Below are 10,000 nucleotides of genomic sequence, written 5' to 3' on the forward strand. Positions count from 1 at the left end.
GGGCGTGCCATATCCGTTGCTAGCATTTGTATAAGTGGAAAACTAGTGATATGAAAAAAAAGTAAAGGTAGATATTATTTTGTAAGGTTTAAGATATATAAGTTTGCTGTAAAAAGAATCAGCTTGTGTGAGTAGCTAGTCTTTATTATTATTATTATTATTATTATTATTATTATTATTATTATTATTATTATTATTATTATTATTATTATTATTATTATTATTAGCTAAGCTACAACCCTAGGTGGAAAAGCAATATACTATAATCTCAAGGGCTCTGATAGGGAAAATAGCCCAGTGTGGAAAGGAAATAAGGAAATGAATAAACGATATAAGAAGTAATGAACAATAAAAATATAATATTTAAAAAACAATAACAACATTAAAACAGATATTTCATGTATAAACTATAAAAAGATTTATGTCAGCCTGTTCAACATAAAAGCCTTTGCTGCAGAATTAGTTGTAATTCAAGTTATAATCACCCTCCTAATACCATAATACAGATACTTCATATGTATCATACTAATTTATGCTGGGACGATTAGTTAAGGTTTATTCAACAGTTGTATTCTTACATCCCTCATACGTGCGTAGATTGTGAACCATGAAATATAAAGTTTAATGTGAAAACGTTTAAAAGTTTTTCATTCATTGTCAGTTGTTTTATTCGTTTTTTAGCGAGAGATAGTAAAAAGCCTTTTTTATTTATATATTTTCCATTCTTGATAAAGATTCTTTATAGTTCTTTGCTTATTACATTTCTATATCTTAATGGAGAAACTCTCTCAAAAGTCTATACTAACACATGGTATTCTATTTTTTCTTCTTTTTCATATATATTCTGATATGAAATGTTACCACATCCTTTACATTCAGATCTTCCTAGACAATTCCATCCTGTTCGTAATACTAGACAGGCAGTTAATTCTAATAGCCAAGCCTTCTCCATCATGAGGCTCTATACTACACAGTATTCTAGAAGTTTTATTCTAGTTGTTACCAAGTTGTGGAATGATCTTCCTAATCGGGTATTTTAATCAGTAGAAGTTCAAAAGTTCAAAGTTGCTGCAAATGTTTTTTATGTTGAACAGGCTGACATAAGTACTTTTATAGTTTATTTATGATATATCTGTTTTGACGTTGTTACTATTTTTAGAATGATTTATTGTTAATTTGCTCTCTTCATTTATTTATTTCCTTATTTCCTTTCCTCACTGGGCTATTTTTTCCTGTTGGAGACCTTGGGCTTATAGCATCTTGGTTTTCCAGCTAGGGTTGTAGCTTGGCTAGTAATAATAATGATAATGTACTTTCCGGTAAGCTAACTCCTTCCTTTTTCTCACTGAGAAAGATTCCATCATTCTTGTGAAAGACAAACGGTGGTTCAATGATGATCTTGCTAAAATTAGTGCTTGGTGCATAACGCTGACAAAACTTATACTGTAGTATGATTGTAAGTAGGTCGAGGACAGTTGCTCCTCTACATCCAGATCTCTGCATTGATAATGTCTCTTTAACTATACACAACAAATTTAAGTGTGATTCTAGATTACAAATTTACTTTTGCGAAAGCTATTCCGTTTATTTCTTTTTATTTGCACAAGAAATTGCTTTATTGAAAATTTCTTTGAAGATTTTTCGGTGATCAATCTATTCTGAATATTTTTTTAATTCTTTCATTCTACTTTGTTTCGATTATTGTCCTCCTGTCTAGTCTTCAGCTGTTGCCTGTCATCTTAATTTGTTGGACGAAAACTTGCTGTTTACTTAATTTTTTATTTCTGATCTGGATATTGGTCTCTGGCACCGTTGTTCATTTAGTTTTTTTATGCATGCTGCAGAAGATTTTTCATAATTCTGACCATCCTTCGCATTCGAATCTTCTCAGGTGTACCCTTGCCTTCCCTATCATAAAGCTCAATACTACACAGTATTCTAGAATTCTTTTTCCAGCTGTGAAAGATTGCCGAATTTTCTTCATAAGCAGGAAATTTAATAGGAGGAACTTCAGAAATTCAAACTTGCAGCGAATGTTATTATGTTGAACAGGCCAACCTGAGTCACACTTCATAGTTCATAAATGACATATCCATTTTAAAATTGTTACTGATCTTTAGATATTATGTCATTAATTTTCATATAGTTTATTTATTTCTTTCATTTCCTCAGTGGACTATTTTTTCCCTGTTGGAGGCCTGGGGCTTATATCATCCTGCTTTTCTGACTTGAGTTGTAACTCAGCTAGTAATAATAATAATAGTAATAATAATAAGTCGACAAACTTTTCTTTTCATCAGTAAGAAAATTGTATGGCCTGAAACATAACAAGAACTTTCTTCTTCTCGCTTACAAGGATTCTATTCCGTCAAAGATTCTATATCGTCAACCTCCCCATCTATCTTCCTCTTCTCCATGGACACTAAAGCAAATTGGCTTTTAAACGCCAACTCTTCCGAGGCAATTTGTTGTTGGGTCATGAAATTAGCGGCGGCGTGAAAGCTCTCCTTAAACGCCATTATAGTAAAAGAGGTTCTCCAAAACCCATTTCCTCGAGTTTCGTCGCCCCAAGCAACTAGAAGAAGGCCAGGGTAGAGTGGGCGCCGTCATTGAAGGAGAGATGATATCTGGCGGGGGTGGTTGGGGGGGGGGGGGGCGCTACACTATACCCGATCTTGGTTATCGATGAGTGTTTGGATCCGGTGCATGCCGCCATGATGGATGAGGGTTTTGGTCGGTTTTCTCTATAATCATCTTGCTCTTTTATTATCTTCACTCGTTTTTAATCTCTCTCTCTCTCTCTCTCTCTCTCTCTCTCTCTCTCTCTCTCTCTCTCTCTCTCTCTCTCTCTCTCTAATGTAGATTACAACAATCTATTCACGCTTAGCACAAATCAGTACAGAGGTAACGGATACAAAGTGGAATTGAAAAAAATACATTACTCAGTGTTGTAGTTTTTTTTACATACAAAGTAGCAAATACATGGAACAGACTTCCAAGTGGATGTAGTAAATAGTAACACGGTAAACGAGTTGAAGAATAAGTTAGACAAAATCAATTAAAACTCTCTAAACGTTCAAACCAAACCGCTCTACCCAAGAGCAAATGGAGTCTCCCCCGGAAGGACTAAAAAGTCTTTGTAACATCCAAAATCCTTGTAACACACGCGCAATCTTACCTTTTTTAATCATCAAATTGGTGTTAGATGAACGGACTCCTGTAGCAAGGGCTTGGCATGAACCAAAAAACCTTTCCTTTTCCTGCCTGTCTTTTCTTTTCTCAGACTGATTCTACTACTATCTAATATCGCATGAGGGTCTGCCCCTCTCTTTTATTCTTCTCCTGTACTTCTCTTTCTCCCTATTTCCTTAGTCTTTCCCATCCCGAGTACCTACCTTCGGGCTATAAACTGGATTGTATCCAGGGGTACTTATCCTTTCCCCATATTCCCCACTTCCCTATCCTTTTCCTTATCCTTATTTTAGACAAGATCATAAAAACTCAACGTTCAAACCGAATCGCTCAACCCAAAGACAAATTGAGTCTCCCCGATTGGACAAAAAGGTCTTTGAGACATCCAAAATCCTTGTAACTCTCTCTCTCTCTCTCTCTCTCTCTCTCTCTCTCTCTCTCTCTCTCTCTCTCTCCTCACACTACATCCCGTGTATGACTTCAAGACCACTAAGGTTTGTCAACGTCAAGCTGCTATTCGATCAATATTCCGGAGAACCTCAATGTTATGGTCCTCAGCTAAAATTCATTCAAACTTAGTCAACTAATTAAAACCTAACTCCATAATTTTCAATTACAAGTTCAGACAGTGATTGAATCTACATAGGGGAAAATCTCCACAGGACAGCAATAATTCACCGGTCTGCTTGAACATTTGTTCAGGTACGCTCTCTCTCTCTCTCTCTCTCTCTCTCTCTCTCTCTCTCTCTCTCTCTCTCTCTCTCTCTCTCTCTCTCATCCCGTAATTTATACTGAATTTAATTGAAGGGGTCATGAACTCTTCATGGATTACATTGTTTTGTGTTAAACATATTTAAAGCATTTCAACTAACCCACGTTTGTTTACTATGCAGCCTGCCTTTACCTTGACCTTGCTGTTATGTTTTCCTATCATAATATCTTGTATATTCCCTTATTTACCTTTATATTTTAAGTTTGAATCTTTTTAGTTTGGATATTTAGAGGAATGCATAAAGTTCCTTTGTCTCTTAAAAAGTATTTCGTATTTTCTTTAATTCTTGTTAACATTTCGTCTGCTTCAAATCATTTCCTTTATATCAATCCCCTCGTCTCAGTTTCTCCTTTGAAACGTATCCCATTACATTCTATTGCATTTCCATTTCTTGGACCCCAGTCTCTCTCTCTCTCTCTCTCTCTCTCTCTCTCTCTCTCTCTCTCTCTCTCTCTCGGTCAAGATTCTTTTATCATATCTTTCCCACGCCATATTGAAGCTGCAGGCTCTTACTGCCTTTATTTATCCCCTCTCGAAATCGATGCCGTTCCCTCGAAGTGCAAATTGATGTCTATTTTCCATTGAGTAGGTTGGCCAAGGCACCAGCTACCCGTTAAGATAATACTCCAAGAGAGTTATTGGGTCCATACATCTTCCGTGGTATGCCAAGTGTTTTTGTGTACCGATGATATTCATAGGTGATATTTTCCTCTTGACCTCTCTTCAATTGAACATTTGATCCTCTCATATTTTCTTTGTAACTTTTCAGGTATACTGACACCTAACACAACCTTATCAGTTTCTAAGTTACATTATCACTTCCATAGTTTTTCACTTCATTCGTAATCTCATCATCTTCTGACGGTTTTTTTTTTTTTCATTCTTTATCTCCTAAATGTGTCCCTTACGTCCTCGTTAGTCAATTAAGTTAAGCATTGTCACCCTACACTAACCCTTTCCACTCTTGTTATTCCCTTCTGCCTACTTTTTATTCTCCACATTTAACAAATCTTCAAGATGATCTTGTCATCAACCCAGGGCTATATTCACTTCAGAATGTATCTCCATTTATATATTCTTAATCCCGAGATCTATTGCTTCATTAACTTTTCTCTACATTTATCTTTTTTATTGTTCATAAAATTGACTTCAACTGTGGTTTTATTTCATATCTTCATTCCTTTTCTCATTTTCTTCTTTGTTCCCCCAATCATCCTTCTGTATGTCTGCACATGCTATTTTCCACTGTTATGTGCTCATACTTAGGTGAAAAACTTTTTTATGACGTCATTAAACCTTTTATTCCTTCTTAACCTCCTGTACCAGCAAATACTACACGTTATTTTACCAGGTTATGGATGTAATAATGCTATAATTCTTATAGAATGATATCTTTGTGACATCCCAGGATCTTGTTATTGTATACTATTATGCGCGACCTGTCAAAAAGGGCGGCTAAATATTTAGATGAATATGCACACACACACTGATTCAATCCTTCCCTTCCCCTCTTTTTCTAACTATAACTAACTATAACCCGCTCTTTCGGCAATTTGTCGGAGTTTGTGGTTTCCGAGTGTCGGAGTTTGTGGTTTCCGAGTGTACCTCTTGGAATACCCTCTCTCCCTCCTGCCACTCAGCTTGACAGAAAATATATATATATATATATATATATATATATATATATATATATATATATATATATATATATATATATATATATACACACACACACACACACACACACACACACACACATATATATATATATATATATATATATATATATATATATATATATATATATATATATATATATATATATATATAGCCAGACACAATATTAGTGGACCTTTTTTCTCAAGTATCGTCAAACTTAACTGTTAAGAAGCATATTGAATTATTCAGGAAACTCAGAAGTGAGAGTACTTTATTAAGGTTGAAATGGTATTGAAAGCGGGTAGAATGTAGCTTGGTAGAAAACAAGTAAATCCTAAATATATCTCTTTATCTAGTTTGTCATGAATATTGAGTTTCCTGCCTGTCACCGTGTTTCCAGCCTAGTTTAATCTGCCTATTTTTACCTACACTTTCCCGGTTTGATTTAACACCAATTCCCATAATGATGTTAATTTAATTTTTTTTTTCTTTGAAAATGGCGCAGGGCTTTTATTCTAATTAACGAGATAAGGAAACTATGATTAACCTTAAGGATAAAATACATGTGAAATATTTAATGAAACTAAATTATTTTCTTTCATAAGAACTCAAGACATTCATAAATATTGAATAAGTAATGTCTTATTCAGAATAGTAAAATGCTGTATCAAGTATATGATAACTGAATTTGCTACTATGTATGAATTGGAAGGAGTACCCGATATAATTTTTTTATATTTATTTTTTCTTTTTATTTACAGAGGATGAAATGGATGATTTCAGTCTCCACGTGCAGCGGCATAGGCCGGAAGAACTGGACAAGTTAGCTAAAACAACTAAGTTCACGAGGAAGGAAATTCAGCTTATTTATCGTGGGTTTAAGCAGGTCTGTAAACCTTCTTTTTATTATAGTTATTATTGTTGTTGTTGTTGAGGTCTGTAAACTTTTATTTTATTATTATTAGTATTACTGTTGTTAATATTCCTATTATTAGTAGTAGTATTGTTGTTGCTGTCGTTGTTAGTGTTGTTGTTGCTGCTGCTGCTGTTGAGTTCTTTAAACCATTTTATTATTAGCAGTAGTATTACTATTATTATTATTATTATTATTATTATTATTGTTGTTTTTGTTGTTTTTGTTACGTAATGTCTGGGAACAGCAATCTTCTCTGTTATAATCGTTGCAAGTTAATACTGAACTGAACTATAAACTATAGATTGTTGGTGATGTATATTTGTTGCTAAAAGCTGTCGTAATTCTATATTTAAACAAGGTGCCCTATAACTTACAAATTGTTTAGTATATGTTGGGGCTTCCAGGAGACCTGCCCTCCAGTCACACATTTTTAGATTCTTTTAATTTTTGGTACCTCTTTGGAAAATCGTCATTATGGCTTCCTAAAATTATTATATTACAAAGATAAAAACATTGAAATTACAAACTAAAACTGAAAATACAAAAGCTCTCATCATACCTTAATCATTAATATTTAATCAGTACTGAAGTAATCTAAATTTTTAAACCTTCACTCATTCACCATATAAAATTAATTATATTATTATTAAAAGTCACTCCAGTTTCCGCATTACAAAATTACAAACACTCATAAATTCTATGAAGAAAAAATTTATATCAATATAACAATTGCTATCACTGCAGCACTGGTGCATTACTTCCACTAGTAGTTTTAACTGGAAAGACCGAAGGTTGAAAAATTCGATTCAGCCCTGTTCATCAGCACCTAGAGGACTAATATAAAACTCCTGTGCCTAACAATCTGTGCTGATTTTGCACCATGTTCAACTTTTTGACATGTTAGAGTTAGGCCTCAATTTTCCCACGAAATAACCCTAGAACACGACTTTGAACATTGTTAAGCACTGGAACATAGGTTGTGTTTGGATCTGGAAGTGACCATTCTGTCATCTAACGTCAACCTTTTAAGAAGGATAATTAGCTACTTCAAACGACTTGCTTCAGTGATTATATGAAGTCAGGTACCAAGAAAACAATCTATGAGCAGCTAAAGCCTCTGGTGGCTACATTCATTGGTGAAGAGTAAGATTTACGAAGGAATTCAGAGCAATACAGTGTTAACAAAGACAGGAAACAAACCAGTTGGACAATTTTCTATAACCTGAATTATTCGTTTCAGTATGCATTACGTGGAAAGATAGAAATGCAGGAATTTAATAATGGTTTGACTTTATCACGACGTAAACTTAATTTTTAAATGTATTTCAAATATGGTGTTCATAGTTGAAATAGATTATCCAAGTCTTATTTGTATGGTCAAAATTGATGCGACAATGTCCGTGAAATGAAAGGGAGTTTCATTCATTAATGTGTTCCAGTTGTACCTGAAAATGTTTAGATATGTTAAATCGTTTATTTTGAATTTCTCTGAGACATTAATTCGTTGTTGTCTTTGAAAATCTTTTTCATTGTTCGAACTTGAAAGATTTAAATGTTCTTGTTCATCATATAAAGTATGTACAGGTGAATTGTATTTTCAATAGAGAACATTACAAATGGCTTTTATTTTAATTCTTTTGTCCATTTCTACATTCTTAAAAATTCATAGTCTTCAGTTGAAAATTCTTTTCAATAATTACACAAAACCTTGTTTTTCACTCGCACAGTTTACCGTGAAATCCATTAGGCGTGATAGGATCTCTGCATGGAATTTTGGAAATTCAGATTTCTGCATTTTTCGATTGGCGAACCTCTACATTTCGTGATTCAAGTAATTTTTTTTATGGAAACAATTTGTTTTATTGTTAAAATGTCCTTCATTTATATTTACGAAAGCGCATCCTTTTTCTCACCAGGGTACCTATTTATTTACATTTTCTTCACTACTTTGAGATGAAAATATTTCTCATTATCCCATATACTGTAACGTTACAATTTTTTTTATGATTTCCACGGGAAGATGATATAAGTTTTCATTTCATTTTGATGGTATCGTAAAAAAATGTTTGCCGAACGTCTCTGTAAGTTACATTCATCGTATTTCTTTGTCTGCTATTATTATTATTATTATTATTATTATTATTATTATTATTATTATTATTATTATTATTATTATTATTACTTGCGAAGCTACAACCCTAGTTGGAAAAGCAGGATGCTATAACCCTAGGGGCTCCAACAGGGAAGTAGCTCAGTGAAGAAAAGAAAAAAGGAAAATAAAATATTTTAAGAAGAGTAACAACAACAGATATTCCTATATAAACCATAAAAACTAACAAAACAAGAGGAAGAGAAATAAGATAGGAGAGTGTCCTCTTGTGTACCCTCAAGCAAGAGAACTCTAACCCAAGACAGTGGAAGATCATGGTACAGAGGTTGTGGCACTACCCAAGACTAGAGAACAATGGTTTGATTTTGGAGTGTCTTCCTAGAAGAGCTGCTTACCATAGCTAGAGGGTCTCTTCTACCCTTACCAATAGGAAACTGGCCACTGAACAATTACAGCGCTGTAACCCCTTGAGTGAAGAAGAATTGTTTGGTAATCTGTGTTGTCAGGTGTATGAGGACAGAGGAGAATATGTGAAGAATAAGCCAGACTATTCAGTGTGTGTTGGCAGAGGGAACATGAACCGTAACCAGAGAGGAGGATCCAATGTATTAATGTCTGGCCAGTCAAAAGACCCTATAACTCTAGCGGTAGTGTCTCGACGGGTAGCTGGTGCCCTGGCCAACTTACTACCTAGTTTATATATTTACAAACTGAATAGCATAAATTGTCAGAGACGATAACTTAATATGCCCAAAGAATGAAACTTGTCCAGAAAATGTTATGAGTAGAAGTTATATAGAAACATTTAAGGAGTATATATATATATATATATATATATATATATATATATATATATATATATATATATATATATATAATGTATGTATGTATACTATGTGTGTGTGTCTGTTTGACATTTTTATAATATTGTGTATAACACTTTGATTTTGATTAATTATGGAAAAAAAATCGGTAATTTTTTTTTGTAGCAACAACAAATAATATTCAATTACTCTCATGCACGCTGAGGTATAATGAGAATTCTTCCCTTTTTCGTCTTACGTGACGCAAAATTCGAGAGAAGAAATAATTGCATAGAAAATTTCCCAGCCGTTCTCTGAAGCATTGCAGCACACTTTTATTTCTCTGTTCTCGGAAATGTCATCGAAAATATAGTTTGTATAAAACTATAGAAAATTTTAATTCACTTTATGATTGTACGAGGCTACGTCGCTATTGTGACTTGTTTTCTAAAACTTTTCGATAGTGACACCTTTGGATGGGATATATATATATATATATATATATATATATATATATATATATATATATATATATATATATATATATA

Source organism: Palaemon carinicauda, chromosome 8 (genome assembly GCF_036898095.1).
Source record: "Palaemon carinicauda isolate YSFRI2023 chromosome 8, ASM3689809v2, whole genome shotgun sequence".
Taxonomy (NCBI): domain Eukaryota; kingdom Metazoa; phylum Arthropoda; class Malacostraca; order Decapoda; family Palaemonidae; genus Palaemon; species Palaemon carinicauda.